Here is an 8,614-nt window from a genome sequence, read left to right as displayed (position 1 = left end):
TGGTCCCATAGACAAAGCCCCATCTCCTGTTGATACTCAGTGTAGTATTCGTCTCCAGAACCGCGACTCTCCATGGACCCAGTGGTCCTCAGAAAGGATTTACAATACACTACAGGCTGCCAGAATTCCTATCAATCAAGATTTATCCTCGCAACCTCCACCCAATTCTGATCTTACCGATGCCAGTGCTCAACTAATCCAGGCTGTCAAAAGCCTTTCAAATACTGTTAAGTTTCTAGAATCCAAAATGGCTATCTTCGAGAATGCTGTCGCTGGTTGGCTCCTGGCTCTACTCCACCAATATTTAGTACAGTCTACCTCCGGCTCTTCCTCTTGCATCCGGATCCAACGACCAACTAAGTGTCCCCTCTACATCCTCAGGAATCCAGGCACCTAATCAGTCGGCTAACACTTCAAGCCAAGATGTTAATGCCCCACCATCAACATCACATTAAATTACATTCTATCTACTGCAGTTCCAGCACAAGCTTTTGGTAGGCGTTTGTTTCAATTGCTGCAGTAACAGTATCACCCCAAACCAGACAAAATATTATCCAAGGAAAAAATAAAACAAACTGAAAGTGACGTGAAATACAGCCAATTATGGTGACCCATACTCAGAATTCATGCTCTGCATTTAGCCCATCCAAACTACACATACACAGCAGTGAATACACACCATGAACACACACCCGGAGCAGTGGGCAGCCATTTATGCTGCGGCACCCGGGGAGCAGTTTGGGGTTCGTTGCCTTGCTCAAGGGAACCCAAGTCATGCTATTGTCGGTCCGTGTCTTGAAGCCACAACCCTAGGGTTAGGAGTCAAACTCTCTAACCACTTGGCCACGACTTCCCCGAAAGACATGAAAATACATTAACCTAGCTTCATTCATGCTTCCTTCACCTTCAATCGATCATTAAAAGGTAGAATTTGGTGATGTGGCAGTCTAGCTCAAACCGTCCGATCCCAGACTGCAACGTAACCTCTAATTCGTCAAATTCTTAATTGCTTTCTGTATTTACAGAGATATCTTATGTCAAGTGTTTCCTAAACTTAGAGAGGAATTAGACCTTTATTTGCCAATTATGGCAGATTTCATTTAAAGGTACTGGGGTACGCTGTTTTACGAATATCATAAATCCCTCTCCACAAAGTCTGCATCTCTCCTTCTCTATTTAACTCAAGGATTGACTAGTCAATCATGGATACCGAACTGATAGTTCGTCATTTTGGAGGCCAGAAAATTCTGGCATGTCCAATCTGCAGCTTGCATGGTCAGTCTGCATCTTTTTGCCCTAAAACTTACAATAGCCAAGATACAGACGCTGGGCATGGTGCTGCAAACTGAAAGATGCCAGAGGGCATCCCATTCTGAATTTTAACGGTTCTGCTTTATGTAATAATTTTATTGAATCCGCGTATTCCTTCCCTAATTGTAAATTTTCTCATGAAATAAAAAGAGGTAAATAAAGGTTATGTAATCGGTCCTCTCTCTTCTCCTCCATTTAGTCCCTTTAGGGTTAATTCGCTGCCACCCAGAAATAACGCTAGCATTAATTAATATTTTACCTCAGAACCTTTTTCTCTGCATTACGCTTCGGTTGAAAATGCTATCCAGTTAATCGAGTTAGCTGGCCAAGGTGCTTGGCTGGCTAAAGCAGATATCATGGACGCTTTCAAAATTATATTGATACTAATTATATTATACTGAGTGGGCTTTTTTGGCGTCAGATGGAATGCAAAAAGTTTACTTCGCAGTTAGACTCACGTTCAGATGCCGGAGGAGTCTAAAAATTCTCAACTGTCTATCAGAAGATCCTGTTGAACGTCTGTAAGCTCCCTTTTGTCTTGCACTTGCTGGACGTTTTTTTTTTTTTTGCTTGTCAATTTTCCCTCTTCTAAAACTCTAGTCCTTGACACACTTAAACAGGTTTTTAGTGACGCGGGTGTTCCCCTAAAACAGTGGGTCCTGGGCATCTCACTAGATACGCTTAAAATGCAAGATTCTTTTCCAAATGAGAAACTCGTCAGAATTAGATTGGTTATGGAGACTTTATCTATTATCACTGTATCAAAATGTGACATGCTTTCTCGACTTGGTCATCTAAATTATGCCATGACTATAATTCCCCAAGGCAGATATCTTTTATATCTCATCTGTTAACTTTAGCTCATTCCGTACTGAATCTATATGATTTGATGCGTTTAGATGAAGGAAGTTTATCCGATCTCAAATTCTGGACTCTCTTGCTAAATAATTGGAACGGCATCTCTTTTTTTCTGTAATGATGTTTCAGAATTGTCTAATGATTTAGAACATTTTCACAGATGCCACACCCACACCCTTGTTTTTTCAAGGGCAAATGTTCACTGAAACTGGCCGAATGATTTTCCTAAACAATCATCAGGTTTCGTCTCATTAGCTCTTCACAAAATATATCCTATCATCGTAGCCAGTTCTCTTTGTGGTGCAGCGTGGTCCTATAAGCACATAATTATGTTTTGCGATAATGAAGCTACGGTCGCCATTATTAATAAAGGGAGATCTAATTGCCATTTGATTATGCCGATTCTGATGAGACTGAACTGGCAGTCAGTTATCCACAATTTTATCTTTAAAGCTATTCACATTCCTGGCCACTGTAATACCATAGCTGATGCACTTTCTCGTTTTCAGGTTTTCAGACGTCTATGCCCATCAGCCGGGCAGGATCCAACTTCAGAAATCCTGCTAAATTAGCCTTTTGGTAGAAATGTAAGTGTAACCGTAAGTTTTACTAGGAAGACTTAAAGCCATGTCACATTCCAATTAGATCTAGCCAATCCGCTCTCAACACAAGGGATATAAAAGCACTCTACTTACATTCCATTGTGTTTGCAGATATTGCCACTAATGTTTCCCTCCATCTTCCCCGCCACCACCAAGTTGGCCCTGTCCGTGCGTGGGGAAGGCTCTGCCCTACCTTCATCAGGATTAGCTGGTATCTACTATAACCTCCCTCCTTTTTTTAAAAGGCACAGCTACTGATAATTTTTAAAGGTAGGAGCCCACCAACCAAATTTAACATAAGCACCTAAAATACTGTTCAATCAAATGTCAACCAAGACAAGCAATACATTTTGTACCAACACAGATAGAAGAGTTATATCAGATTATTATTGAATATTAAGAATGGGCAAAAACAACAGACAAGGAAAATTAAAGCAAAATAAACCAGCCAACTCATTTAAAGAAGACTTTAAAGTGCAATCATCAAACCCCGTAAGCATAGAGACAAACATCATAGAAACCAAAGTGAATTTTGGTATGAAAAACCTTAAACGACCATTGTCCATATAGAATCCAAACTGTCAACTGAGAATGTCCGTTAAACTCAACATAGAGGACGATGATAATGATGCTGACAATGTCTTTTTCAATGAGCATCAAACAATAATCAAATCTGATAACCATCCACCATGTGCTTCCCAACTGAGGCTTTAGTCATTGTGGAATGAATATTTCCAAAAGATCCACTGGACAGTGGAAATGCTCCTCACATCCCCATTGTACATATTAGTAGTGATTAACTACCAGTACTAAAGTCTTTCTAAACAGAATGTACAAAGATGTTAGCTGGCTAACAAAGCCATATTACACAGAGCAACAATGCTAAACAAAATTTAAATACACAAATAAAGTATTTTAGTTAGAGAAATACAAGACTTAAACAGAAAATCACTTACATGATTGAGCTTGAAACACATATTTCTCAATCTGGACTGTATTGTAATGTATTGAATACTTGAGGAGAAAACCATGCTTCCACTTCGCCAAACAGATCTCTCTTTCCTCTTCTTCTTCTTCCTTGGATTTTTTGGCGTATTCTGCACCTTAGGCACATACCGCCACCAACTGTTCCTATTCATACATGGATGACAGTCTTGCCTCTAATCAGATTTTAGTTATTTATTTATTTAATTTTTAATTTTATTTCGGGTTCACCCAAGCTGTATTTCTGGCTGCTGCCATGGCAAAAAAAAAAAACAGCTTATGTGTTCCCCTATTCCTTTGCTTTATTTATGTAACTATCAAATTAGTTTATTTAATCCTGTGTATACTAAATATTACATTACTATTCTTTGATTAATACTTTCTTTTAATTACTCTCTTTCTCTACTACCTAACTGGGATTTAAACTAGAGGAAAAGAGTAATTTATGGTCCCTAGAGGACAGGAGTAGTACTACAACCTACTATAACCATAACAGAACTATGGACTGTTACACTACAAACTTCAGATCCACGCTACGGATGGGACCGACACCAAAATAATTTTGTTATTTGTATGGTTTTGTAAAAAAAAATATTTTTTGTCCACATCTACTTTCTGGTATAACTGAATAAATGTGTTTTAATATCCAGCCCTCGAACTGAATCCAACATTCACATCAGTGTATAATATTGCTTTTTCCCACTGGTTTGATTTAAAAAGCTTTTGTCTTTATCTGGTGGACACTGTGAACGTGAATTCGTCTATGTCTAACCAACTCTAATGTTTAGTTTATGTGAATTTAAATTTAGCTGCATTTAGCTGTAGGAGTTCATTAAACTTGGGTGATTTTCTCAAAGGATCTGCTTAAGGTGTTATTCTGCACCTTGTAGCACCTTGAAATAAAATGAGATCAGCTAATCATCCGTGCATATTACACACAGAAGATTTTATATGAACCCAATAGAATATTAAAAAAGGCTTCTTCCACAGTATTTAAGGAAAGAAAAAAAAAATATATATATATATATATATATATATATATATATATATATATATATATATATATATATTTATTTTCTCTAAAAGAAAGTAACTGGCACCATGGCAAATGAATGATCTCAGTATTCTTTCCTTTAGAATATCTGTGCATGCTAGCTATATTAACATTGCAACAAAGAACATGTACTGCACATCGAGTCTGATGTCTGCAATGGTATTATCAAAAATCAACTGTGTTGGTGATTGGTTTTAAATGTCAAACAGTATAATTTTAGACTATGTCCAGCAAGAGTGCATTTGATTGTTTAAAACTAATAATATATTTTGATTTGCTACATATTATTGCTACATATTATGACTAATATCTAGCTTTATTAACACAAAATTCTAATATTCTAATTTTCTAAAAGCACCACTTTTAAAAGAGATACTGAATTTGGGATTGTCCTTAGATGTCAGTTATAAACATCAAAATTAAAAGAAATAAACATCTGAAATATATCAGTCTGTGTGTAATGAGTGTAACTTTTTGATGATATTCTAATTATATGACCAGCACCTTTATGTGATTATAGATGTATCATTTAGACCAATCAGACACAAACCTATTTGTTATATTTAACAAATAATATCCAATGCCCCCTCATCTAACCAAAGGGTCTATGGACCCTTCCCCCAAAATGCAACTATAATCAGAACAGGCCTCTGGTTCCATAGCAACCAAAGGTAATATAGACTATTGATATTATATATATATATATATATATATATATATATATATATATATATATATATATATATATATATATATATATATATATATATATATGTGAATGTACAGCATTAACTTTTGTGCAAAAAACAATAGTGCAGTAACATGCAAATTGAATCCAACTACATGATGACAATAGCAGCAGTAACAGTAACACATTTGCAAATTGAGCTGAGGCTACATGAGTAATATCAACAAATATACAATAGTAGTAATAACAGCAATAGCATTACGAATGTTCAAATGATATTAAATAATTTGGACAGACTGTTCTCTGAAATAAATACATGTCAGTCCCATTAGCCAGGTATTTAAAGCTGCTCACCCACTCCACTTCAAGCTATCGGATAAACAGTGGCTGGTGAGTTTTCCTCCTTTTCCTCAAGTCTACTATCATCTACTTTGTCTTGTCCATGTTGAGGGTAAAATTGTTGTCCTCACACCATATCACAAGACTGTCCACATTTCTCCTGTAGGCTACTTCATCCCCGCCAGTGATCCGTCCTATCGTAGTACAAGTACAAGCAGCTTTTGTTGAGTTTGTGAGGAATGACCATATTGAAGACAGAGCTATAATCAGTAAAGAGCATCCTAATGTAAGTGTCCTTACCTTCCGGGTGAGAGAGGGAAATATTGAGGGCAAAGCAGCAATGGCCTCTGACGTGGACCTGTTGGTATGTGTACTGCAGTGGGTCTAATATGTCCGGCATACTACTCTGAATGTGAGTCAACACCACTCTCTCAAAACATTTCATGATGATTGGAGGGAGTGCTACTGGTCTGTAGTCATTCAGGCAGGTCGGGGTGCTCTACTTGGGAAGAGGGACAATGTTCTTGGTCTTGAAGCAGGTGGGTATGATGCTTTGACTGAGTGAAGGTTTGAAAATGGAAGTGAGTACGTCAGCCAGCTCCATAGCACAAGCTCTGATGGCCCATCCATGGATGTTGTCTGGTCCAGCTTTGGTGAGTGGTCCATGTGTGTGAATGTCTCCTTCCTGAGTTGATGCTGGAGGTCTCAAAGCAGGCATAGAAGGTGTTAATGTCATCTGGTATGCTGTCTGAGGAGCTAATAGTAGTGCTCGTGGTGGTCCTGTAGTCTGTGATGTGTTGCATGCCTTGCCACATCTGCCCGGCATCTGCAGTCCAGCTTCACTCTGTACTGTCTCTTGGGTGCTGTTATGGTTTTTCTCAGTCCGTACTTAGAATCTCCGTACTCTGTCTTGTTGCCTGATGTAAATGCAAGATATTGAGCACACAGCTGACTGATTATCCAGGGCTTCTGATTGTGAAACTTCCTGACTTGTATGGTGGGTAAGATGTTGTTTGCAATGTAATTTGCATTGATTAAAGTTGCCAGCTACAATAAAAATGGCATCAGGGTAAGCCACCTCTATTGAGCTTCCCATACGAAAGGAAAATATATTTACCAATATATTTCTTAAAATATATTGTCATATATTGTAATATATTATTTTCCCTTTTTATTTTCTAATATTTTATATTTTTGAATACATTTAATAATATATTAATGATACATATATTATATAATATATTGCAAAATATACAAATGATTGCCGCTTTCAATATATTGCAATATATTGGAAAAAATAAATATATATACATGATATTTTCCAATATACTGCAATATATTTTTGTTTCATAAGGGTTAGTACATCATGGAGCTTGTCTAGCGCTACTGTGGAGTTAGCTCACTTGGGGGGTGTAAAAAGCAGCTATAAACACAGCAGTAAATTCCCTTTGTAGATAATAGGGATGACATTTCAGCAATAAAAACTCAACGTCTGGTGAGCAGTGCTTAAAAACAGTCTCAGCAGCATAAGTTGTTAATAAACACACACACACCACCCCCTTTAGCCTTACCGGAGGCTGCGGTCCAGTCTCCTCGGTGTATGGACTGAGTCTGTAGCTGAACAGAAGATTCCGGGACTTTTTCTGAAAACCAGGTCTTTGTGAAAATGAGAGCCCAGCATTATCTTATTTCTCGCTGTGATGTAACCCTTTCTCTCAGCTCGTCCAGTTTGTTTTCCAGAGATCATACATTAGCTGTATGATCTCTGTCATCTAACAACAGGCTGGGCAGCGGTGGTTGGTTAGTGCAAGCTTTTAGCATAGGATGAAGCCCTCCCTTGCCTCGCTTGTGTCACCGTCTCCAGAGCACTCTCCTCGGGTCAGCTACCTCACTCGAGCTCGGTGCTTCGGGGCCTTCCTGAGGGTGGTAATGTGGTGTAGCTATGGAGACATAAAACTAGTAAATTCAAGATGGTTGTCTGAATTGGCGATGTCCAGTCGTGCCTGTCTGCTGAACATTAACAGTGCAACACATTTGTGCAGGGCAGGTAAAACAAAAAACAAATATATATATATATATATTTTAAATCAGTTAAATATACCTATACATCAATTTCAGAAGAAATTTATCTTCTTCTGTGTGACAATTCATTTTAATCTGCAATGTTGTTTTAGCCTACTAGCACCAATGCTTGCACCTAAAATAAATGAATAAATAAATAAACACTGCCCTAAGGCAGGTGGAAGTCAAACGAAATTATACAGTCTCTCACCTTCCAACACACCATTTTCTCATTTCTCTTTCCATCACAGAACGAGTGCTCAGAGTTGAAGAAGAGACTTATACAACAATATAATCACACTTCTTTACAGGAAATTAGATAGTATCACTGTGCAGCTTTCTTCTCAAGGTTTCTGTAAAATGAAAAAGAAGGGGACTGATTATCTTTGTTTTGCAGCAGCAACATTGCTGGTCATATAATTAGAGTAATTACTTCAACGCTATCATGCTAACTGAACTCCACTCCACCCCCATTTCAGTGCAATAGCACTCTGATTGCCATGGTTACATACTGTACTAAACCAACAACACAAAGCTGACATGCTATGAGGGTCAGTAATAAATCCAACAAGAACAAAAACACAAACTCATTCTGAGAATCACATAATAGGTTTTTTCTTTCTTTCTTTCTTTCTTTCTTTCTTTCTTTCTTTCTTTCTTTCTTTTACTCTTCAATGTGTATGTTGATGCAATTTTTCTTTGTCTGGCACTGCAATG

The sequence above is a fragment of the Carassius auratus genome, chromosome 40 (assembly GCF_003368295.1).
Source record: "Carassius auratus strain Wakin chromosome 40, ASM336829v1, whole genome shotgun sequence".
NCBI classification, from domain to species: domain Eukaryota; kingdom Metazoa; phylum Chordata; class Actinopteri; order Cypriniformes; family Cyprinidae; genus Carassius; species Carassius auratus.
The sequence above is the reverse complement of the archived record's forward strand: the minus strand, read 5'-3'. Positions refer to the sequence as shown.